Source organism: Perognathus longimembris, chromosome 26 (assembly GCF_023159225.1).
Source record: "Perognathus longimembris pacificus isolate PPM17 chromosome 26, ASM2315922v1, whole genome shotgun sequence".
Classification (NCBI taxonomy): Eukaryota; Metazoa; Chordata; class Mammalia; order Rodentia; family Heteromyidae; genus Perognathus; species Perognathus longimembris.
Genome location: NC_063186.1, coordinates 11,676,934 through 11,702,276, shown reverse-complemented (window position 1 = coordinate 11,702,276; position 25,343 = coordinate 11,676,934). Strand labels below are relative to the sequence as shown.

The following is a 25,343-nucleotide window of genomic DNA, read 5'->3' as shown; positions in this document are numbered from 1 at the left end:
GCAAGGAGAAGCAAAGACCTCCCATGCTCATGGAGGGAGAATCAATATAGTGAAAATGGCCATATTGCCCAAAATGTTACACAAATTCAATGCAATCCCCACCAAGATCCCAGCTACATTCTTCACTGAAATAGAGAAAACAACCCATAAATTCATATGGAACAGCAAAAGACCTAGAATAGCCAAAGCAATTCTAGGCATAAGAAGCAGTGCAGGAAGAATCACAATACCAGACTTCAAGCTCTATTATAGAGCCATCATAACAAAAACAGCCTGGTATTGGTATAAGAACAAACCTGAAGACCAATGGAATAGAATAGAAGACCCAGAAATAAAACCACATTCTTACAGTCAGATGATATTGGACAAAGGAGCTAAAGACATACAATGGAAAAAAAAAACAGAGCCTCTTCAACTACTGGTGCTGGGAAAACTGAGCATCCACATGTAAAAAACTCAAAGTAGACCCTAGCCTATCACCATGCATCAAGATCAACTCAAAATGGATCAAGGACCTCAACATCAGACCTGAATCCTTGAAACTACTGAAGGACAGAGTAGGAAAGACGCTAGAACTTATATAGGCACAGGTAGGAACTTCCTGAATATAGTCCCAGGGGAACAACAGATAGGGGAAACTCTCGACAAATGGGACTACTACAAACTAAAAAGTTTCTGCACAGCTAAAGACAGCCACCAAACTAGAAAGACAGCCAACCATATGGGCAAGGATCTTCACCAGCACAGCAACAGACAAAGGCTTAATATCCATCATCTACAGAGAACTCAAAAAACTAACCCCCTCAAAACCCAGTAAACCAATTAGGAAATGGGCAAAGGAGCTAAAGAGAGACTTCACAGGAGAAGAGATAAAAATGGCAAAGAAACATATGAGGCAAAGAAACATCCGTGGCAGTAAATAAAGGAAATGCAAATAAAAACAACCCTGAGATACCACCTCACTCCAGTTAGAATGGCCTATACTCTGAACTCAGGCAACAACAAATGCTGGAGGGGATGCAGGGAAAGAGAAAACCTTCTCCACTGTTGGTGGGAGTACAAATTAGTGCAACCACTTTGAAGAACAGTATGGAGGTTCCTCAGAAAGCTCAGCATAGATTTAACGTATGATCCAGCCATACCACTCCTAGGCATCTATCCTGAACAAAAGGTCTCAGGATACCATAAAGACATCTGCACATCCATGTTTATCACTGCACAATTCACAATAGTCAAAATATGGAAACAACCCAGATGCCCCACTACAGATGAATGGATCCAAAAGATGTGGTACCTGTACACAATGGAATACTACATAGTGATTACAAATGATAAAATGTATTCACAGGGAAATGGTCAGAGCTTGAACAAATAATGTTGAGCAAGACAAGCCTAGAACACAGAGAACAAAGGGGCATGGTCTCCTTGATACATGACTGTAGGCAAGGTGGGGGGTGGGGAAGAATAGTAGAGACCAGGTCTGCAAAATAACAAACTTCTTTTCAAATATTTCCACATGTTTGAGTCAGCAACTTTGCATTATGTATCTAAAACCAAACAACTACTAAACAAATACAAAAAGGCCTAGGATAGACCCATCAGTGGATCATAATAGCTCAACAGCTATGTGCACGTGATTATATAAGACGAGGATAAGCAAAAAGAAATCCAAGAGGACGCATGAGGATTCTATTGTTGTTGTTATGTTTAATGTTCTAGGTGAATTTTCTTTGGTGTACCCTACGTGGTTACTGTATATGGTTTTGGTACACTCGATATTGTACATATGCCTACCTGAACTAGGAAAGGGAAAGAAAAATGAGGGTGTAACAGACATGACAAGAAATGTACTCACTACCTTATTATGTAACTGTACCCCCTTTGCACAATACCTTATCAATAAAATTTAATTAATAATAAAAAAGTTAGCAGCACTTGGTTACTGACGTGAAAAAATGTTTTAAATAATAGGATATGTCAGGAAAATGTTTTAAAATTTTAAGATATAGGGACTGGGAATATGGCCTAGTGGCAAGAGAGCTTGCCTTGTATACATGAAGCCCTGGGTTCGATTCCCGAGCACCACATATATAGAAAACGGCCAGAAGGGGCGCTGTGGCTCAAGTGGCAGAGTGCTAGCCTTGAGCAAAAGAGAAGCCAGGGACAGTACTCAGGCCCTGAGTAAAGGCCCAGGACCCTAGCACTTAAGCTGGACATCAGTGCCTCATACCTAACATCCTAGCCACTCCGGAGGCTGAGATCTGTAAGTTTAAAATTAGAAGTCAACCTGGACAAAAAACAATCATGAGATTCTATCTCCAAAATAACCAGGCTAGACATATGGCTCAAGTGGTAGAGCGCCGGCCATCAGGCGGCCAGCCAATAAAAACAAGGCTCTGACACCAAGCTCTGCTCTGTAGGTTCTAAAAACAGGTAAGTAAATAAATACATAATCAGCACTTGGAAGCTATTCAAAACCTTCAATACTTCAATCAACTTGAAATGCTGGGGGTACAGGTGTGTGCCATCATGCCTGGCTTCTCAGGCTGTTATTTTTCAAAGAAGAACATTAAAGCAATAATTACCCGACTCTGACACTATATAAAATAATAGAATTGTTTTCCAACACAAATTTAATTAGCTGTATTTTCCAATATTTTGTCTTTTAAAAGAGTTCATTACATTCACAAACACTTTATTTATACAAATTTGTGCAAATACCATCAATCCAAATATCACATATTTATGAGTTCTACTTGTTAAAACCCCATGTCAATTCAGCACATGAAAGCTGTGTCCCAAGACACAGGAGTGGCAAAAAATGTTCCCCCACTGAAGTGGGTGACATCCTACTTTATTATTTCTTCTTGTTTGCGTTCTACAAATAACAAGATGGTTCTCACCTTTTATGCTGCTTATTGGCAACTACACTGCTTAAAGTGGCCCGGAAATGGGATATGGAGCTGCATCAGTCTCAAAACACGGGAAGGCTATGGTGAGCCTCTGAAGGATATAAGCAAGCTCCTCCCTCTGTATGTCCCCTAGGGGCAACATTTTTGTGTGTTTTTCTGCAGATATTGTAGCATGAACTCACCATATTCACTCAAGGCCAGCACTGTGCCACTTGAGCCATTGCACCACTTCCAGCTTTTGCTGAGTAGTTTATTGAGATAAGAGTCTCACTTCCTGGGCAAGCTGTCTTCAAATTGTGATTCTCAGATCTCAACCTTCGGAGGAGTCAGGATACAAAGCATCATGCCACTGGCCACTGGCAGTGAGCAACTTTTTGGTTTTTTTTATTATCTTTAAGTACCTATATTCTTTTTTTTTTTTTTTTGCCAGTCCTAGGCCTTGAACTCAGGGCCTGAGCACTGTCCCTGGCTTCTTTTTGCTCAAGGCTAGCACTCTACCTCTTGAGCCCACAGCGCCACTTCTGGCCATTTTCTATGTGTTGCTGAGGAATCAAACCCAGGGCTTCATGTATATGAGGCGAGCACTCTTGCCACTAGGCCATATTCCCAGCCCTCTTTAAGTACCTGTAAAAAGGAATTTCTTTCACTCAACCTGAATCGAGCACAATGTGTCCTGATCTGTGTTCTGGCCTCCTTCATCATCTCACTTCCTCCCCATTCTCTTTCAATCCACCCCTCCTCTCAGGTTCCCTGGTTTTATATATATACATACATATACACACATATATGTGTGTGCATAGGTGTGTATATATATATATACATATACACATATATACACACACTGAACGTTGAAACTGCATTTGCCTACCCTTCATCTCTCCATCAAACAATAAATTGTGATAGAAATAAAAATAATTTTGAATTAGTTGGCTTGCTATTATCATCGTAATAAGTTTGGTGTCTAGTTCCATTTTTCCCCACCTCTATTACACTGCTAAAAAATAAAAAGTTTGGAGCTAAAAGCCAAGGTGACAATTGACACACCCATCTTTTCCACTGTCTGGATTCAGAGCAAACTGTACAAAGAAACTGCAGTGGCGTAGAACGGCCACTAGGTGGCGACATTTGCGAGCTCAACTCTCTTCAAGCTTTTCTCAAGTGCAATCCTCTTTTCCACAATAATAATAATGATGATGATAAATAATAATAGTAACAAACCATATCAAAGTGGAGGGTATGCGCTGGGAATGTGGCTCAGTGGTAGAGTGCTTGTATGAAGCCCAGGGTTTGATTCCTTAGTACCATATACACAGAAAAAGCCAGAAGTGGTGCTGTGGCTCAAGTGGTAGAGTGCTGGCCTTGAGCAAAAGAAGCTCAGGGAGAGTGCCCACGCCCTGAGTTCAAGTCCCAGGACTGGCAAAAAAAAATGTACAGTGGATGAGGCTCTGTCTTATAAGTTTTTCTTTAGGAAGTATGTGCCAGCTTCACAGCTTTGCTTAGCTGTTCTGCTCAAGGCTGGTGTGGTCTCTGCCCTTTGGGCCATGCTTCCGGCACTTGACTGGTTAATGGCAGATAGTCTCACCTACTGGACTTTTCTATCGTAGCCTAGCTCTGAACTGTGATCCTCAGGTGTCCTCCTGAGTAACTAGGATTTTCTAGGTGTGAGCCAACGAGAATCCAACTTGAAGGGATTATTATTTTAACCTCAGAGGGTTGAAAGTAGGAACCATCTTCTTTCTTGATAGACACTGAAGGTGTGAGATGGAAATTATTGACAAGTCTGCTCTGAGTCTGGCATATGGGGTTTGAATCTTTCCCTCATTCCCTCTCTGCTATTAAAGTTCTTAGAAACAACAGTACTTTTTTTTTTTCTTTTTGCCAGTCCTGTGGCCTCAAACCCAGGGCCTGGGCACTGTCCTTGGGCCTCTTTGTGCTCAAGGCTAGCACTTTACCACTTGAGCCACAGCACCACTTTTGGCTCTTTCTGAGTATTTTATTGGAGATCAAGAGTCTCATGGACTTTTATGGCCCAGTTGGCTTCAAACCACGATCCTCAGCTCACAGCCTCCAGAGCAGCTGGGATTACAGGCGTGTGCTGGGCTCCCATTCTTCCTAGTCTGTTCACACATGGCGAACACCACAAGGGTCACTGATCTGCTCAAGGAATACACTAGACTGTGGTATGAATACACTCACAGCAATTCTCGCAAGACCTGGCGCCCACTCTCACCTGTGCAGAGCTCTACCACAAGCCACAGGTGATCACTGGCCTCAAACCATTCGTGAAAAGTCACAATATTCTTGTGCTTAATTTCATACGTGAGGCGGACTTACCGGGAAGAGAGGAGAAAAAAAGTTCTTGAACACTTGATCGTAAAACCTACTTGACTTTATGATGTAATTTATTTATTTCCAGACATTAGAAAGGAGGGTGAGGAACACTGGCCATAGGGAAAACAGGCTAACAATGCATGATCTTTACAAACATCACTCCTGTTAGGATGGCTACTAGGGAGGTTGAGCTCTGAGGATCCCAGTTCGAAGCCCGGGCACACAAATGGCAAGAGAACCTCCCCTCACATTAACCAGCAGAAATCCGAAGTGAAGGTGGGGCTCAAGTGATAAGCACCAGCCTTGAGTGAAAATGTGAAAGAAGGTCTGGGAATGGAACCTAGTGGTAAAGTGCTCGCCTCCTATACATGAAGCCCTGGGTTTGATTCCTCGCATCACATATATAGAAAAAGCGGAAGTGGCGCTGTGGCTCAAGTGGCAAAGTGCTAGCCTTGAGCAAAAAGAAGCCAGGGACAGTGCCCAGGCCCTGAGTTCAAGCCCCAGGACTGGCAATAACAAAAACAAAACCCTCACTCCCCACCTTCCTGGAAGCTTCCAGAGGGCTCTCGCCTGTTATTTAACAGGGAAGGGAGGAGAGGGGAGAAGAGGGGGGTCCTGCCCCAGTCGTGAACAATCAGAGTTCCTCCCAGCCGAGCAGACCCGGCCTTTCCGAAGGAAGACTTTGCTCAGCACCCAACGGGGGCTTTCTTCACTGGGGCTCGTTTGCAGGCTGACATCAATGAACCCCCGCGGGGCTGGGAACGGCTGGGGTTGGGAGCTGGGGATCCCCCGGAAGCCCCACCATCTCACCCCACCGGCGCCACCCAGCGGGGCCAAGGCTCGGGGTCGACACCGGAGCACCCCGCGTTTCTTCTCCCCCTCTCCCCACCGCCCACCCCGGCTCACCCACGTCCGGGGACCCGGGGACCTCGGCCCCAGGCCACCACGGAGCGGAGTTTTGAGGAGGAAAAGCCGAGAGCCAGGCGTAAAGAGCGACCCGGGGTGTTGCCCGATACCTGAGGCGGCTGAGGGAGACGCCAAGCCGGGAAACGAGCCCTTGGAAGGCCCCCGGCTCTCTCGCCCGACCCTCGGCGGGAAAGACGCCACGGAGGCCACTTCACGACTCCCGCGGCTCCCGGCGGCTCGGGCTCCCCGTGCGGGCGGGTCCACTGGTCCGGGCTAGGGAGGGGGAGAGACCAGGCCGACAGCGCGGACTGCGCAAGCGCGAACCGACGTCGCGCGACTCCCACCCCTCTGCGTTTGGATTCACCCGGTCCGTTTCCAAGGTAGCGCACGAGACGCGAGAAGATGAGCGGCCCGCTGATTGGCTGAGCGGTTTCTGTTCCTATTGGCTGGTGTCCGGAAGTGTCTAGCCAAGAAGGCCCTCCCCCACACCCCACCTCCCTTCACAGTACTGATTGGCGGGAAGAACGAACGGGAAAAGCTTACAGACTCAACCCCTTTTCCCCCCTCCCCCTGCATCCATGGCAGCAATCAGGACGCCGGAAAGAAAGGAGGGCGATGATTGGCTGGTGCAGACTCTCCGTTTCTGATTGGCTACGACCCCCAGATGTCAGCTTCTATTGGCTACCAAGCAGATATGGCTCCACTTCCAACTTTTTGGTGATTACCTGGCGGTAAGGCTCAGTTTCCTGCCCGAGTTGGCTTTGAACTGTGGCCTTCAGATCTCAGCCTCCTGAGTAGATGGGATGACAGCAGACGTGAGGTGTTGGCGCCTCAGTAACTTTTTTTAACAAGTTAGTATTATTATTATTATTATTATTATTATTATTATTATTATTATTCAGTACTGGAGATCAAACCCACAGTGTCAGGAATGCTAGGCAGAATACTCTACCATTGATCTACAATCTTCAGCCCTAACACGTCTTCAAACTCATCAAGGCATTAAACAAACATTAGATATTTGCCATTTTTCTACTTTCATTACTTCTTTTATTTTTGTTTTTGTATCAGTCTTAGGGCTTGAACTTAGGGCCTGGCCGCTGTCCCTGAGCTTCTTTTGCTCAAGGCTAGCACTCTACCACTTGAGCCACAGTGCCACTTTTGGCTTTTTCTGTGTATGTGGTGCTGAGGAATCGAACCCAGGGCTTCATGCATGCTAGGCGAGCACTCTACCACTGAGGCACCTTTCCCAGCCCACTGCTTTTTGTGCTTGTGATTAATTGGTAGTAAGTCTCCCAGACTTTCCTTCCCTGGGCTGGCTTCAAACTTGAATCCTCAGATGGCTACCTCCTGAATGGCTTGGATGATAGGCATGAGCCCTGCGTGGCCCAACTGTTGTCCAACATTTATAACGGATTATCTAACCCATCTGGAATTGATTCCAGTGAACACTGGGTGTTATGGTAGAATTTTATTATGGCTCAAAATAATTGGGTAATTATCCTAGTGCACACACACGCGTGCACACACACACACATTCCTTTTCTCCAGAAATTTATGATATCTTCCTCAATATAGGCCAAACTTTTAAATAATGCATTAAAGTCTATTCCTAGCTTATTAGGTCTGCTCCATTTGGCTATTTTTGCACTACTTGGAGACAGTTCTTAATTTAAATTTTAAATTTATATAATAAGGAAGGAGGGGGCTGGGGATATGGCCTAGTGGCAAGAGAGCTTGCCTCGCATACATGAGGCCCTGGGTTCGATTCCCCAGCACCACATATACAGAAAACGGCCAGAAGTGGCACTGTGGCTCAAGTGGCAGAGTGCTAGCCTTGAGCAAAAAGGAAGCCAGGGACAGTACTAAGGCCCTGAGTCCAAAGCCCAGGACTGGCCAAGAAAGAAAGAAAGAAAGAAAGGAAGGAAGAAAGAAAGAAAGAAAGAAAGAAAGAAAGAGAGAGAGAGAGAGAGAGAGAGAAAGAAAGAAAGAAAGCAAGAAAGAAAGAAAGAAAGAAAGAAAGAAAGAAAGAAAGAAAGAAAGAAAGAAAGAAAGAAAGGAAAGAAAGGAAGGAAGGGAAAGAAAGAAGGAAGGAAAATTACCTACACTGGCATGTGCTTGTACTTATATGAAATCTTTTTCTTTTTCTTTTTTTGGTGCCAGTAATGTAACTTGAACTTACAGCATCACCCTTTCACTTGAGTTTTTTCTGCTCAAGGCCGGCATTCTACCACATAAGCCACACCTCAACTTTTGGCTTTTTGCAGTTTAATTGGAGATAAAGAGTCTTTCAAAGATCTGGATACCTGGATAACTTAAAACCTGGATCCTCATATCTCAGCCTCCAGAGTTGCTAGTGTTATAGGCATGAGCCACCAGCACTTGGATTAAATTATTTTTTATTAGCATGTATAAAGAGGTAAATGATGGTTCTATCCCATTACACATAGCTATCTCTCAAACACTCTCTCTCTTTCTCTCTCTCTTTCTCTCCCCCCCCCCCCGCCTCTTCCTTGGTAGGCTACCACTCAACCAGCTCCAGTACTTTTTGCTTTCCTTATTTCTCAGAGTCACATGTTTGGACTGAAAGCTTTTCTCTTACCTATAAAAACGGTGTAGCTGGAGTTACAGGTGTGTACCACCATACCAGGCCACCATATTTCTCTGTGATTAAAGCACTCACGATCCTTTTACCTAACTTTTGAAATACATAGTATATTATGGTTAGCTCTAGTCATCTTACTATGCAAATTTTAAAAATACAGGACATTTTAATCTTTTATCTGGTCTCTCTCCTCCTCAGATTATCTGTAGTATAAACTTTAGAACCCACACATGGCTGAGAGAATATGGAGTAAACTTTGCCCTGGGTTCCGGCTCACTGCCCCAGGAGGAATTGTGCTTCAACAGCATTCATTAGCTGATGGTACCCAGAAGGCAGGTGCAGAAGTGGGCATCCAATCAATAGGGCTAAAGGACACCTGGAAAGTTCTGGCAGGCTGCACAGAGCCACTGGATTGGCTCTGGAAACTGATGGGGAGGAACACAGTCTGTCCAATGAGCTTGAGCATCTGTCACATGGCTGTCTCCTAGAGACATCCTGTTAACCCTTGCAGGACACAGGCCAGGGCAGTACCCTGCCTTGGGAGGCACCCTTCCCGTTTTGCTGCAGTTCTGCTTATCTCTTCCATAAATCTTGGCCAGTTTAATTTTCCTTCCAGGCCTCTGGACTCAATTCTTGGAGACACATCAATCAATAGGTCCTAGGATCTAGATACAAAGACACAAAGGTTGGCTGACCCAGGCCAGGTCCGTTTCCCACTCCAGTAGCCAGGCACATTCTGTAGCCTTAGTCCTGAGACAGATGGACAATGTTTGATAGATTTCTTTGGGTGTCTGAGCCATCCTCAGCCACAATTCTGAATTTATTGTGAAATGGGGGAAAGGACAGATTTGGCTGTGTCTATGAACAAGAAGTAGCCTTCTGTCTGCCCAGGCTACAGAGCAAAGTAGCTGTGATTTGGCCCAGGTCCTTGTGCAGAGAAAAGCAATCTTAAGACCTACATAAAACCAGGCTCCAGTGGCCCACCACACCTGTCATCCTAGCTAATCTAGAGGCTGAGGTCTGCACAAGGATGGTGGTTCGAAGCCAGCCCCAGGCAAGAAAGTCCATGTGACTCTTATCTCCAATGAACCACCACAAAAGTTAGAAGTGGAGCTGTGGTTCAAAGCTTTGAGCACAAACGCTCAAGGTCAGTGCCCAGGCCCCTTGAATTCAAGCCTCATCACCAAGCAGCACAGAAAGTAATAATAAAAATAAATATAAAAGTTGAGGGGCTAAAGGTCCTAGCTCAGTAGTTGAACATCTGCCTAGCACATGTGTGGTTCTGAGTTCAAACCTCAGTACTGGGGGTGGCATACTAGAAATGTAAATATGCAAAGCTAGGCAGGTCTTATATCTTTAGGCCCTAAATAACGAGGTGTTCCAGCTTGGCACACCCATCTTTATGACAGATGGAATTCAGCACTCACTTCCTGATAAGCGGCTCCTGTCCCAAGGACATTTTGTACCATCTAACCAGAGCCTCTGACAAGGCAAAAATCTGCTTCTCAAATTAGGCTTCCTGGGCTGAGAACATGGCCTAGTAGTAAAGTGCTCACCTCGTACACATGAGGCCCTGGGTTCAATTCCTCAGCACCACATATACAGAAAAAGCCAGACATGGCGCTGTGGCTCAAGTGGTAGAGTGCTAGCCTTGAGCAAAAAGAAGCCAGGGACAGTGCTCAGGCCCTGAGTTCAAGCCCCAGGACTGGCAACAAAGTCCCATGACTGAAACCCCCACCCCCCAAAAATGTGGAGTGGTGGTGATTCCCTAAAGAAGATAATCCTTTTCAAAGCCCTGGGACTCACTCCTGTAATGGGCACTATCTGGGCTGGCCACAGGATTTAAGTGGACTTCATATAAACCTTTATTTATTACCTTTTTTTGTTTGGCCAGTCCTGGGGCATGAACTCAGGGCCTGAGCACTGTCCTGGCTTCTCTTTGCTCAAGGCTAGCACTCTACCACTTGAGCCACAGCACCTCTTCTGGGCTTTTCTATACCTGTAGTGCTGAGGAATGGAACCTAGGGCTTCATGTATACGAGGTGAGCACTCTTGCCACTAGGCCATATTCCCAGCCCCATAATCCTTTATTTTTGATGCTGGTCCTGGGAATTGAACTCAGGGCCTGGGTGCTATCCCTGAGCTCTTTTCTTTTCTGGCTTAAGACCAGCACTCTACCACACTGAGACACAACCCTACTTGTATCATTTTGTGGTGGTTCATTGGGGATAAGGACCCTCAAGGACTTTTCTGTCCAGACTGACTTTGAACCACGATCCTCAGGTCTCAGCCTCTTGCGTAGCTAGGATGACAGGTGTGAGCCATCAGTACCCAGCTCTGCATCTCCTTCCTTTAAGGTAGTCTTTTAATGCTGTGTGTGCAATTTGATCAGCCCAAGGACATGGTTTTTGTTTTGTTTTTACAAGAATAAAATCAACTGTGTTTGCCTGTCACATTCCTTCAGTTAAGTCAGCTGCCCCATTGCCAAGTTTTTCTATTCTCCGTGGAGGCTGCTTTTTACTGGCTGATTTCTTCCCTAAATCCCAGAGAGAGAAAAAAGGAATCTATTCATCTTCAATCCAAGGCTTCACTTGGCTACATGTGATAAATTTAGGAACAGGGAGGAAATTTGCTACAGTGCACCATGCAAGAGAGGGCTAGGTTTTGTTTGGCTTTCATTGTCCTCATAGTGCAGGAACAGCTTACCCTGCCTCTCCCCACCTCTTATCCCACTACACTTGACACTAGGGCTCAAGAATTCATTCTAGGGCTGGGAATATGGCCTAGTAGCAAGAGTGTTTGCCTAGTATACATGAAGCCCTTGGTTCTATTCCTCAGCTCCACATAGATAGAAAAGGCCAGAAGTGGTGCTGTGGCTCAAGTGGTAATGTGCTAGCCTTGAGCAAAAAGAAGCCAGGATTTCAAGCCCCAGGACTGGCAAAAAAAAAAATTAATTCTACTTCACACCTGTGATCCTAACCACTCAGGAGGCTGAGATCTCAAGATTGCAGTTCAAAGGCAGTCTAGGCAGGAAAGTCTATGAGAGTCTTGTCTCCAATGAACCACCAGAGAACTAGAAGTGGAACTGTGGCTCAAAGTGGTAGAGTGCTAGCCTTGAGTAAAGAGCTCAAGGACAGTGCCCAGGCCCTGAGTTCAAGTCCCACAACCAACCAAAAAAGAAAAACCAAAACCCACAACAAAATTCTAGGCAAGATTTTGGGTTCACTCACATTAGGGGGAAAAAAAACAAGACAATAATAGCAACTATAATAAAGCTCAGAGCTGGGTGTCAATGGCTCAAGCCTGTCATTTTAGCTCCCCAGGAGGCCGAGGTCTGAGTGTGGTTCAAAGCCAGCTGATTCAGGAAACTCTGCTCTACACTCTTATCGCCCAGGAACCAGAAAATAAGCCAAGAAGCAGATCTGTGGTTCAAGAGGTAGAGGCCAGCCTTGAGTGAAACAGCTAAGGAAGAGTGCCCAGGCTCTGGGTTCAAGACCCAGTACTGGCGTGCACACAAGCACACACAAGAGCACACACACACACATACATGCCACATGCATGCACACACACAAAACTCTGTGATACACAAGCAATTCTTTTGATGGGCAGGTGGGAGGGCGAGGGGACAGAAATGTGAGACAAGAAAGGAAGAAAGGGAGCTGGGAGTATGGCTTAGTGGTAGAGTGCTTGCCTAGAATGCAGGAAGCCCTGGGTTTGATTCCTCAGCACCACATACACAGAAAAAGCTGTACGTGGCACTGTGGTTCAAATGGTAGAGCTCTAGCCTTGAGCAAAAGAAGCTCAGGGACAGAGCCCAGGCCCTGAGTTCAAGCCCCAGGACTGGCAAGAAAAAGAGAGAGAGAGAGAGAGAGAGAGAGAGAGAGAGAGAGAGAGAGATTGAGAATGGAGGGAGGGAGGGAGGGAGGGATGGGAAGGGAAGGGAAGGGAAGGGAAGGGAAGGGAAGGGAAGGGAAGGGAAGGGAAGGGAAAAAAGGAAAGGAGCTAGTGGAAGATGGTTTTCCATTTTGTGGCACAGGAGGGTTGAACCTAGGATCTTGCTCTAATTACACACTGAGCTATTTCCCTACCATTCTGAGTGGTGTGTGTGTGTGTGTGTGTGTGTGTGTGTGTGTGTGTGTATGTATGTTGGTCCTGGGGCTTGAATTCTGGACTTGTCCCTAAGCTCTCTTTGGTTTAAAGCTAGCACTCTACCACTTGAGTCACAGGTCCACTTCTAGCTTTCTGGTGCTTCATTGGAGATGAGTCTTACAGACTTTCCTTCCCTAGGCTGGCTGTTAAACTCAATTCTCCAGATCTCAGCCTCCAGGGTAGCTAGGATGAGAGGCGTGAGCCAGCGGTACCTGTCTTTGCCTTTTTTCCCCGTTTTTTTCCAGATAGACCCTCACACTTTTTTCCTGGGCTCATCTTGAATCTCAATTCTCCTGACTTGGTCTCCCAAGTGGCTGGAATTACAGGCATAAGCTATCACACCTAGCCTTAATTTTTTTTTTATCACAAATAAACAGGAGTTTAACAGGAGTAGAACAAATATTGCTTGAAGGGAGAGAAGAGAACATGAGCTTCTGGAACAAGATCTTCAGAGAACTTCAGAAAGCCCAGGCTGCTGCCTGGCATAGAGGTGGAGGCTTAGTATGAAAAGGACACGGTTATGGAAACTGAGGCAGAGAATGGCAACTGGGGCTGGCTGCAGTGCACTGTAAGCCTGCTGCGGAGTTGGGCATAACTCCAACTGTGTTCCTCATGACCTGAGGATCAGGGTTCAAAGCCAGCCCAGACAGGAAAGTCTATGAGACTCTAATCTCTCCAGTGAACCAGCAAAAAACTGGATGTGGGGCTGTGGTTCAATTGGTAGAGTGTTAGCTTTGAACAAAAGAAGCTCAGGGATAGTGCCCAGGCCCTGCTTAGAAGCCCCAAGACTGACATACAAGTCATAATAATAATTTATAATAATATAATAATGTGTCCCGGAAACTCAAAGAAGTTCAAGACTTTGGTAAAATGTAGACAGGAATAACTAAGATAACAGAATGTATGTTTTCCATCAGATACACTACACTGAAGACTCCTGAGGTTTGGTGGAGAAATAAAAGTAGCCAAAGTCCATGAAAACCTGTGACTTCCATGAAACACGAAGTTCTCCAACTTTCCAATAAGCAGGAGTTTTATGAACGGGTGTGGTGGCTCCTGCTTGTAATCCCAGCTCCTTGAGTGGCATAGTCAAAGTCACTCCTAGTTGCCAGCGACAAGAGGACTGTTGTCCAGACAAACGCAGGATGGAGGCTGAGATCTAAAGATCCAGGTTCAAAGCCAGCCTAGGCAGCAAAATCTGTGAGACTCTTATCTCCAATTCATGACAGAAAAGACCAGAAGTGGTTCAAATGGTAGATTGCTTGCCTGGAGTAAAAGGAGCTCAGGGGACAGTGTCCAGGCCCTGAGTTCAAGACCCAGGACTGGCACACACACAAAAAGAAAATAATAAAATACATTTTATATAAAATATAGATTGTAAATATGTATTTATATAAAGGTGCATTTATATAAACATATATTATATAACTATTTTATCCATCTACTACATTGGATAGTATATATAATTATATAAATACAATAAAATAATATATTATAAAGTTATAATATATTCATATATATTTATATATTTAATCTAATATTTAATATATTATGTTTGCATGAGAATATACATACCATGCATAAGTATATATTGTGCATACAATGTATGTTATATTACTATATAACATATATTATATAATGTTATGCATTCAATATTGTAGGTTATATACATCTTTGTTATATATAAATATATTCATAGAAAGTATATATTTATAAGTACATATTTATATTTGTAGTTATAAAAGTGTATTTATATAGACATATTTACATATCTTTATATATTAGGTTCTAGGACCCACATCTATGACCTCGTCCTCTGACCATGCCTGACTTTGCTCATTCACAATGGCCCCACTGCAAGGAGGGAAGCTGCTGGGTTTATTCTTTTTTGCCAGTCCCGGGGCTTGAACTCAGGGCCTGAGTACTGTCCCTGGCTTCTTTTTGCTCAAGGCTAGCACTCTACCTCTTGAGCCACAGCGCTACTTCTGTCCTTTTCTATATATGTGCTGCTGAGGACTCGAACCCAGGGCTTCATGTATACGAGGAGGCAAGCACTCTACCACTAGGCCATATTCCCAGCCCACCTTTTTAATTTTGTTTTTCCTTGAGGGAGGTGCTGTACCTTTGAGCCACGCCTCCACCCTGGCCTTTCTGGTGGTGCCTCCCCCCAGCCTTGGGTCGGGCAGGATAGCCTCCAGAGGCTGGCCTCCAGCCCCAGCCTCCCAACCGCGGAGCCACGCCCACCCAACCTCCCAGCCCTGGAGCCACGCCCACCGTCTCCAGCCTCCCTGCCATGCATGCCCATTGCCCAGAGCCTCTGAGCAGTAGAGCCAAGCTCATCCAGCCTCCCAGCCCCGGAGCCACGCCCACCACTTCAACCTCCCAGCTGCGGAGTGAAGCCCATTTCCCCCTGCCTCCCAGCAGCGGAGTCACGCCCACTGCCCACCCCAGCAGCGGAGCCACGCCCACTGCCCACCCCAGCAGCAGAGCCATGCCCACTGCCCACCCCAGCCCCAGAGCCATGCCCACTGCTCTCCAACACTGGGCCACGCCCACCGCCCCAGCCTCCCAGCAGTGTGGCCACACACCCCAGCAGCGGAGCCACGCCCCCTTCAACCGCCCATGGTCATTTGCATAAACACAGACCCTGCCCCCGGCCTCCTGCACTTCCGCATCCGGTTCCTGGCTGGGCCTGCACAGCCTGCGGTTCCCCCATTACCCCGCTGTGGGCATCTGGGCATCGGCCTCCTGTCCTTCCTGCACCCCACCTGCTTCCACTTCCCCTCCCAGGCCTCCTCCCTTTCCTGCTCTTGGAAGCCCCAAACCTGACTTCCTGGAGTCTTAGAGCTTCCGGCCATCGATTCCACCACCACCCCTTCCTCCTTCCTTCTCTCTGTCCTTCCTTCCCTTCCTTCCTTCCTTCCTTCCTTCCCTCTGTCCTTCCTTTCTTCCCTCCTTCCTTTCCCTTCCATCCTTCCTTCCTTCCCTTTCCCTTCCTTCCCTCCCTCCCTCTCCCTTCCTTTCTTCCCTACTTCCCTTCCTCCTCTCTTCCCCTTCCTCCCTTCCGTCCCTCCCTCCCTCCCTTCCCACCTTTCCTTCTTTCCTCCTTCCCTTCCCACCTTCCCTTCCCACCTTCCCTCCCTCTTTTCCTTCCCTCCTCCTCCCTCCTTGGTGTTGGGAGCACAGGTCCTCCGTGGGCCGGGAAGGCAGCCGTGGGCTCAGGGTGGCCCGTGGCGGAGAACCCACCCATCTCCATTCGCAGCCCAGGGCTCAGGTAACCCTGCTCCCTGATACAGGTGTGGGACTGAAGGTCCTCGACTCCTGCCCCCTCCACGCCCTCCCCTCCTTCATTTCTTACCATAGAGAAACTTTTTTTTAATCATTTCACCAAACCGTTTACATATACACAATGCATTTTGCCCCAGGCTTTAAAAATGTTTACATATACACATTTTATATATGCATACCATATAATGCATATGGTTTACTATATACGAATCGATTTTATTATATATTCATTTATAACATATATTTGATATATATGTATATATATGCAGGGCGTGTTAGGAGGAACCACAGGGCCTCCAACTCTGAGAGAGAACGTGAGAACGTGAGAACGTGACTCCAGGGGAATCTGGGGTTCGGTCTTTTTTCCTTTTGTCCGGTTTGTTCCTGTTTCTGTCTTTGGGGAGGAGGAGGGCACAGAGCTGGAGGGAGGGAGGGCGAGCAAATGCAGTAGTGGGCCCCCACGCAGTAGGCCACTATGGAAAATGAATGATACAACTGATGGAGGGGGCAAGAAGGGGGACTGGGGGCGGGGAGAGAAAAGGTGGGAGAGAGCGAGGGGAGGGGAGATCCGACTGATGGACCAGTAACTCCTGATCCATCACCTTTGTAACAACGGGGGCAGCTATGGAGCGTGGGGCGTGGCCTTGGTGATGATGACAGTAATGGTGGTGATGGTGCTGATGACGATGGTGATAGTGGTGGTGATGGTGGTGGTGGTGACGATGGTGGTGGTAATGGTGATGATGATGGTGGTGATGATGGTGGAGGCTGGTGAATCCGTGGGATCCTTGGTTGGGGAGCAGCCCCCCCCCCAGCCCGCAGTGCACACCTGACCATCCCAACATGGGTGGCCTCCATGGGTCCCTTAGATGGCTTCACGGTGGAAAACTGTGATTGTAGGCATGGCTGGAGGAGTGGAGCTGGGAGATCAGGGGGTGGGAGGGAGAGGAAGGAGGAAGGGGAGGAGGAGGGGGGAGGGCAGAGAGGGGGAAGAAGAGTAGGAGGAAGGGGAGGGGAAGAGGGGAGAGGAGGAGGGAGGGGGAGAAGGAAAGAAGAGAGCAGGGGTAGGATGGGGGACTAGGAAGGAGAGGGGAAGGGAAGGGGAGGAGGAGAAAGAGGAGGAGGAGAAGGAGGGAAGCGTGGGTGGGGGAAGAAAGGAAGAGGGGAAGAGGAGGGTGGATGTAGGAGGAAGGGGAAGAGGAAGAAGGGGAAGGAGGAGTGTAGGGAAGGGAGGGGAGAAGGGTAGGGGAGATGAAGAGGGAGGGGAGGAGGAAGGGAGAGATGGGAAGGGAGAGCAGGGATGAGGAGGGGAAGGACCTGGGTGAGGAGAGGAAGGGAGGGGAGATGAGGAGGGGAAGGGGGGAATGAGGAGGGTAAAGGGGAGGGGGGATGAAGAGGGAGGGGAGTTTATACTTCTCTAAGAATTGATCCATTTCTGTAAAATTATTGTTCTTTAGTGAATAGAGGTTCTGGAAATAGTTCCTTATGATTGTTTGAATATCGTGTGTATTTGTTGTAATTTTTCTGGTGGAGTCCCTGATCTTATGGATATGAATCTCTTCTCTTCTTTTTTTGTAAGTCTTGCAAGGGGTCTGTCAATTTTATTTAATTTCTCAAAGAACCAGCTTTTAGTATTATTTATTTGTTGAATGTTCTTTCTATTTTCAATCTGATTTATCTCTTCTTTAATCTTTGTGATCTCTCTCCTACTAGTCATTTTAGATTTCTTGTTCCTCCAAATGTTTTAGTTTCATCGTGAGGTTATTCACCTGCTCTGATTCCATTCTTTTAATGTGAGTGCTGAGTGCAATGATCTTGCCCCTCAGCACTGCCTTCGCTGTATCCCATAGGTTTCTTTGTGATATATTTTCATTGTCTTTGTGGCTTATGAATTCGTTAATTTCATCCTTAATTTTCTCTGTGACCCAAGTGTTAGATAACAGTGAGGGGTTTAGCTTCCAAGTATTTGTATAGTCTCTGTGGTATCCTTTGTTATTGAGGGTTAACTTGATTCAACTGTGATCAGATATAATACATGGGATGAAGTCAATAGAGTAAAGTATAAAGGTACTAGCCCTTTTATTTCTAGAATTATAGGACTCGAACCTAACTTAAGAACTCAAAATTCTTAGTGCTACCAATTACACTAAATTCTAGTAAGGTAAGCTAATTTAAGCTCTCGGGCCCATACCCCGAAAATGCTTGTATTTGCTGAGGTTCTTTGTGTGGACTATGACATAATCTATTTTGGAGTATGTTCCATGGGCTGCTGAGAAGAATGTGTATTGGGTCTCTGTAGGGTGAAAGACTCTGTACAGGTCTGTCAGATCTATTTGGGATATGGTGTTACTTAGGTCTTCTGCTACCTTGCTAATCCTCTGTGTGTTGGTTGGATCTGTCTCTTGGAGATAGTGGAGTGTTAAAGTCTCCCACTATGATTGCGATTGGGTCTATCTTATTCTGTAGTTCTGGGAGAATTTGTTTGACATATTTAGGCCTTCTTTTGGTCGGTGAGTATAGATTTATCACTGTGATGTCTTGATTCTGGATTTTTCCTTATATTAAAATGTACTGCCCTTTTTCATCTTTTTGAGGTGATTTTAATGAGAAGTCCAGCTTGTCTGAAATCAGGATGGCACCCCAGCCGTTTGGGTAGGTGGGTTTGCTTGGAAGATCTTGCTCCATCATTTCATTTGGAGCCTATTTTTGTCCCTTGCTGTAAGGTGGGTCTCTTGAAGACAGCATATAGCAACTTTTTGTTTATGGATCCACTCTGTTAGTCTGCTCCTCTTTATCAGAAAGCTTATACCATTTATATTCAAAGAGATCATGGATATGTGTGTTTTTTTCCCTTACATTTTCCTGTTAGGCTGTTGCAACTCTCCCTTCTTTCTTGTCTTTATTGAGCTGCTCTTCCTGTTGGGCTCTCGCTATTGTAGTTTCTTTCTGTTTCTGTCTGGGGGTCCTATACGTTTTCTGTTCGGTGAGGTTCTCCTAAATCTGTGATTTTTTTTAAAGTCCAGTACAAAAGTCTCCAGAACTTCAGTCTCGCCTTCACTTCCACAGCCAACTACTGGTAATGGAAACTCTTCAGTTGTCTAGGGTAGTGATTTGCTCCTTACAGGCCCAGCTAGCCAACATCTGCCACTATCATCAGGTTCCCAAACCTCTCCAGCCTGCCCAACCAACAGGGGGCTCCACTAGCCTCCCTTGAAGCATGCTTCATTTTGACCAAGGTACTACCCTTCTCCACCTCTGTCCCTGAGCAGGTGCCACCATTTTCCTGGAAGTTCTACCTGTCTCTGGTTCAACATCCCACAAGCAGGCCCATTTCTCCATAAGCTGTTTCTTCACCTCTGTTCCACCTCTCTCTGGCGATGTCCCACAAGCTTCACCCAATCTCAAAGAGGCCTTCCCTTTCTCTGGTCACTCCCCTGCCAGCACAACCCACTTTAATGGAAGATCCACCCCTCTAGGAACCCCACCCTCTACATCATTGCCATATACACTGAGGATCCAGCCTCCCCACCATTTCCTGCAGGGTGAAAAGAAGATGGATGCTCCTGGAGGAGGTCTTGGCCCCATTCAGGTGAGTTCACTCAGGTCTGTTTTTCAAAACCTCTGTCTTTGGTTTTTCAGCTCCTCTTACCCTCGGGGATACCAGGTTGTAAGTCAGGTCCCACCACTTCCTGGATGTCCAATCTACAAAGCCCTCATTGTCCTCTGTGTGTCACCCTATATCTGACCCTGTAGGATTCAAACAGGGCTTAACTCCTAGAGAACTTCTCCATCCTTCTATGACCAAGATACACTCTCATCTTCCTTCCCCACACCCGTGTGTATTTGTCATGCAGTCAGAATATTGATATCAGAAATGGTAGCAGTGGTAGAAAGGAGAGTTCAAACACAGAAAAGCAGATTCCTTGAGAATGCATAACAGGCTTGAAGACACCTTATATGAAACTGGTCTCCATTCCCCTCCCAGGTAGACTTCAGTGATTTCTTGATCCTGGCTTTCACCCAAGCTTCGCCAACTCTCTACACACGGGACCCCTGTAGCAGGGGAAAGATAGAAAGGAAAGGCTCTGCCCCCCCCCACAATATTTTAAATCTAAGGGTCGTGTCCTTACCATGGCTAGCAGAAACTGCACTCTCTGGATAAAGGGTGCCAAGAGCTGGTACCTAGGATGCAACACTACTGGGAAGGCATTATGGAAAGAAATGGGATGGACAGCCATCTACAGATTCTCCATCCTAAATCCCTTAGGGTTCTGTGAAACATTGTCTTCCAGGTGTTGAGATCTTCCTTCAGTTATACAAAAATGAGATTTATGAATTTAGACCTCCCAGTAGGAAGTTAATGTACGTTAAAATTTCGAATTAATCCCCATAATCTTGGTTATTCATGTGGCTGTGACTTGGTGATAATGGTTTGAAGCCAACCTGGACAGGAAAGTCCAAGAGAATCTTATCACCAGTTAAACACCAGAGCGCCAAAAATAATTCTCTTGCTGAAGTGATAAAGATCTACGCTTGAATAATAAACTCAGGGATAGTACTCAGACTTTAAGTTCAAAATCCCCAAGACTGGCACCAAAGAAGAAACTTAAGGCACATGATTAAGAAAGAAAAATTACGACATAAGCCCACAGTGAAAACATACAAGTGTAAATAATGGGACAACTGCAGAGTAAATAGAAAGAACCAAAGTATGCTGTATAATATTCAAATTTAGCTGGATATGATGACATTTTTGAGAGAAATGAGTAAGCTTTACTTATTCAACCAGTGAAACCACCAATGTGAACTAATCTTTGAAAGTAATAAAGGTAGTATATTTAGTCTACAGTTTTTATGTATTTCATTAACCATGTAATTTTCATCTCTGGAGGGCCTATTTCTTTCCATCCATGTTTTGTCTGAAAGCCATGGTGTAATTTCTATCTGGCTTTAACAAGATGATGTAGCACTTGGGAGCAAAGATGCAGCCCAGGAGGCCTGCACTGGAGGCCAAGATGGAGAAGACCTCCACACTCACCATGACCTTCCATTGGCATTGTGGTAGACAGGCAGGAAGGTGAGCACACACTGCAGAACACCAGCATGCTGATGGTCAGGAACTTGGCTTCATTGAAGATGTCAGGCAGGTTCCTGGCCAGAATAGCCACAGAAAAGCTGGCCAGGGCCAGGGAGCTCAGGTGTCCCAAGACACAGTAGAAAGCAGTGAGGGACCTCTTTTCACATAGGACTACGAGGTGGCCATGTTCAAAGTGTGCATCTATGTCAATGAAGGGAGGAGAGGTTGCCAGCCAGAGTCCACAAAGAGTCACCTGGATCAGGGTACAAATGGGAATGATGAAGTTAGGAGCCCCGATACCAGCATCCACCTTATACTTCTCCCTGGAAAAGTGACCCAGAACCACAGATACCATTTTGGCCAACACAGCAGAAACAGCTAGAGTGAATGCAACTCCAAATGTGCTTTGCTGTAGAATGCAGGTGACTGTGTTGGGATGGCCAATAAAGAGCAAGGAACAGAGAAAACAGAAGATGGGGGAGATAAGCAGGATGTAGCTGAAATCCAGGTTATTAGCCTTGACAGTAGGGGTATTCTGATGTTTCACAAAGACCCCCAGAGCAAGTGCTCTGAGTGTAAATAAACCAAGAGCCATGCAGGACAAGTTCATCCCTAGGGGCTCCCCATAATTCAGTAAAGTTGCATCTCTTTGTAGGCACTGGTTTCTCAGTGAATTGGCATACTGATGATCTTGGCACTTTACACACTGCTCCATGTATGGTGAGGATGTCAAATACCATTATTCCCTTTTCACTACTACAAAGGAAATTAGGAAATCTCTACCTGGAGAAAATTATGACATATCAATAATTACTAGCATGAATTTCTCATGATCAAATATTACCAGACATAGTTAGTATTTTTTATACCTTCCTCATGTTCCTACTCTCATTTCCACAAGTCTAGTTCAAACTATTTATTTGCAATGACTATCATTCATATTCTATCATTCATGCCATTTGTAATGTCCTGACAATAATTTTAAACATCTCTTCATGTTTCCATAATAATTCTTACCCTTAGGGCTGGGGATAAGGCCTAGTGGTAGAGTGCTCGCATCGCATACATGAAGCCCTGGGTTCAATTCCTCAGCACCACATATATAGAAAAAGCCAGAAGTGGTGCTATGGCTCAAATGGCAGTGTGCTAGCCTTGAGCAAAAGGATGCCATGGACTATATTCAGGCCTTGAGTTCAAGCCTCAGGTCTGGCAAATAACATTCTCAGCCTTTTGTGTACAAGTCAATGTCCTTATTCAAAATAACTAGAAGATTTTGTGCTTTTCTCTGTGTTTCTGTTCATTATAGATAGAAGCAGTGTGGATCTTCCTTGCAGTTGTGATATTTTTTTCTCCTACTCACTTGTAAAGCAGTAGAGAACAGGGGTAAAAATCATTCTTTGAAGTTATAGAGTCATGCCCTGCATGACACTTGTACCAAACTAGAGTATTTGCTCTGTTTTAGAACAGTTTTGGGTACTAGGAAATAAAGATCTCTGTTTTCTTTATAATGTATTTTTTTCAAATTTTTATTATCAAACTGATGTACAGAGAGGTTACAGTTTCATACGTTAGGCATTGGATACATTTCTTGTACTGTTTGTTACCTTGTCCCTCATACCCCCCTCCCTCTTCCCCCTTTCCCTCCCCCCCCCCGGAGGTGTTCAGTTCACTTACACCAAACAGTTTTGTAAGTATTGCTTTGTAGTTGTTTGTCTTTTATTACCCTGTGTCTCTCAAATTTGGTATTCCCTTTCAATTTCCTACTTCCAATATCAGTATACACGGTTTCCAATATACTCAGATAAGATTACAGAGATAGTGGAGGTACAACCACAGGAAGGTGATAAAAGAACATCATCAATAATAGAAGCTACAGATACACATAAGACGTTGAAAGTAGTTACAACTGTTTCCATAACATGGAGTTCATTTCACTTAGCATCATCTTATTTGTTCATAAGGGTATAGCTATTGGGCCTTGTGATGCTCTGCTATGACTTGCCTAAACCTGTACTAATTATTCCCAATAAGGGAGACCGTAGAGTCCATGTTTCTTTGGGTCTGGCTCACTTCACTTAGTATAATTTTTTCCAAGTCCTTCCATTTCCTTACAAATGGGACAATGTCATTCTTTCTGATAGAGGCATAAAATTCCATTGTGTATATGTACCACATTTTCCTGATCCATTCGTCTACTGAGGGGCATCTGGGTTGGTTCCAAATTCTCGCTATGAAAAATTGTGCTGCAATGAACATTGTTGTGCTGGTGGCATTACTGTGATTTTGTTTGTGGGCTTTTGGATAGATACCCAAAAGTGGGCCTGCTGGGTCATAGGGGAGTTCTATATTTAGCCTTCTGGGGAATCTCCATACTGCTTGCCAAAGTGGCTGAACCAGTTTACATTCCCACCAACAATGAAGTAGGGTTCCCTTTTGGCCACATCCCCTCCAACAATTGTTATCGTTAGTTTTCTTGATATATGACATTCTTACTGGGGTGAGATGGAATCTCAATGTTGTTTTGATTTGCATTTCTTTTATGGCCAAGATGTAGAGCATTTTTTCATATGTCTCTTGGCCATTCTCATTTCCTCATCAGAGAAGTCTCTTTGTAAGTCTTCAGCCCACCTGATGAGGGGGCGATTGGTTCTTTGCGGTTTTGTTTTGGAAAAAGGCAATTTTTTTAGTTCTGCATATATTTTAGAGATGAGGCCTTTGTCTGTTGAACGTCTGGTAAAGATCTTCTCCCAGTCTGTGGGATTTCTGTTTATCTTGCGAGCTATGTCCTTTGCCGTGCAGAAGCTCTGCAGTTTGATGCAGTCCCATTTGTCCAACCTTTCTTTGATTTGTAAAGTTTCTGGGTGTTTGTTAAGGAAGTTCCGTCCTGCGCCAAGGAGCCCAAGTGTTTCTCCTACTCCTTCCTTTAGTGTTTTCACGGTGTCTGTTTTGATTTCAAGGTCTTTAATCCATTTGGAATTGATTTTGGTGTCTGTTTTGATTTTAAGGTCTTTAATCCATTTGGAATTGATTTTGGTGCAGGGTGATATATAAGGATCTAGTTTTAGTTTGTTGTATATGTTGAGCCAGTTTTGCCAGCACCACTTGTTAAAGAGGCTATCTTTCTTCCATACTATTGTTTTAGCTCCTTTATCAAAGATTAAGTAGGCATAGTTCTGTGGGTTCATTTCTGGGTCTTCAATTCTGTTCCATTGGTATTCAAGCCTGTTCCAGTGCCAATACCAAGCTGTTTTTATTACTATAGCTTTATAATACAGCTTGAAGTTGGGTATTGTAATTCCTCCAGCACTGTTCTTTCTGCTTAGGAGTGTTTTTGCTATTCTAGGTCTTTTATTGTTCCATAGGAATTTCTGGCTTGCTTCCTCTATTTCATTAAAGAATGGTGTTGGGATATTAATGGGTATTGCATTGAATTTGTAGATAGCCTTTGGCTATATAGCCATTTTGATTATATTAATCCTCCCAATCCAGGAGCATGGGAGGTTTTTCCATTTCTGTAGTTCTGACTTAATTTCGTTTTTCAAGCTTTTAAAGTTCTCATCAAAGAGGTCTTTCACTTCTTTGGTTAAGGTTATTCCCAGGTATTTTATGTTTTGGGGGGCTATTGCAAAAGGAGTTGCTTTCCTGATTTCAGCCTCAGTCTTCGGGTCCTTAGCATAGAGAAAGGCCGTTGATATTTGGTTTATTTTATATCCTGCAACTTTGCCAAAGTTTTGGATCAGCTCTAGTAGCTTGGGGGTAGAGTCTATGGGATTCTTTAGTAATAGGATCATGTCATCTGCGAAGAGAGAAAGTTTAACTTCACCTTTTCCTATTTGGATCCCCTTTATATTTTCTTCTTGCCTAATTGCTCGGGCTAGGAATTCTAGTACTATGTTGAAGAGCAGGGGAGAGAGTGGACATCCCTGCCTTGTTCCTGATTTTAAAGGGAATGGCTTTAGTTTTTCACCATTTAGAGTTATGCTTGCTGTTGGTTTGTCAGAAACTGCCTTGATTATATTCAGGAATGTTCCCTGGAGTCCCAGTTTTTCCAGGGTGTTTAGCATAAATGGGTGCT

At 45.1% G+C, this 25,343-nt stretch overlaps 1 pseudogene; it reads left to right on the top strand.

Moving 5' to 3' along the window:
- The first annotated feature begins 6,764 nt into the window (after positions 1–6,764).
- LOC125342371 overlaps positions 6,765–25,343 on the top strand; it is a 52,507-nt pseudogene continuing 33,928 nt past the window's right edge.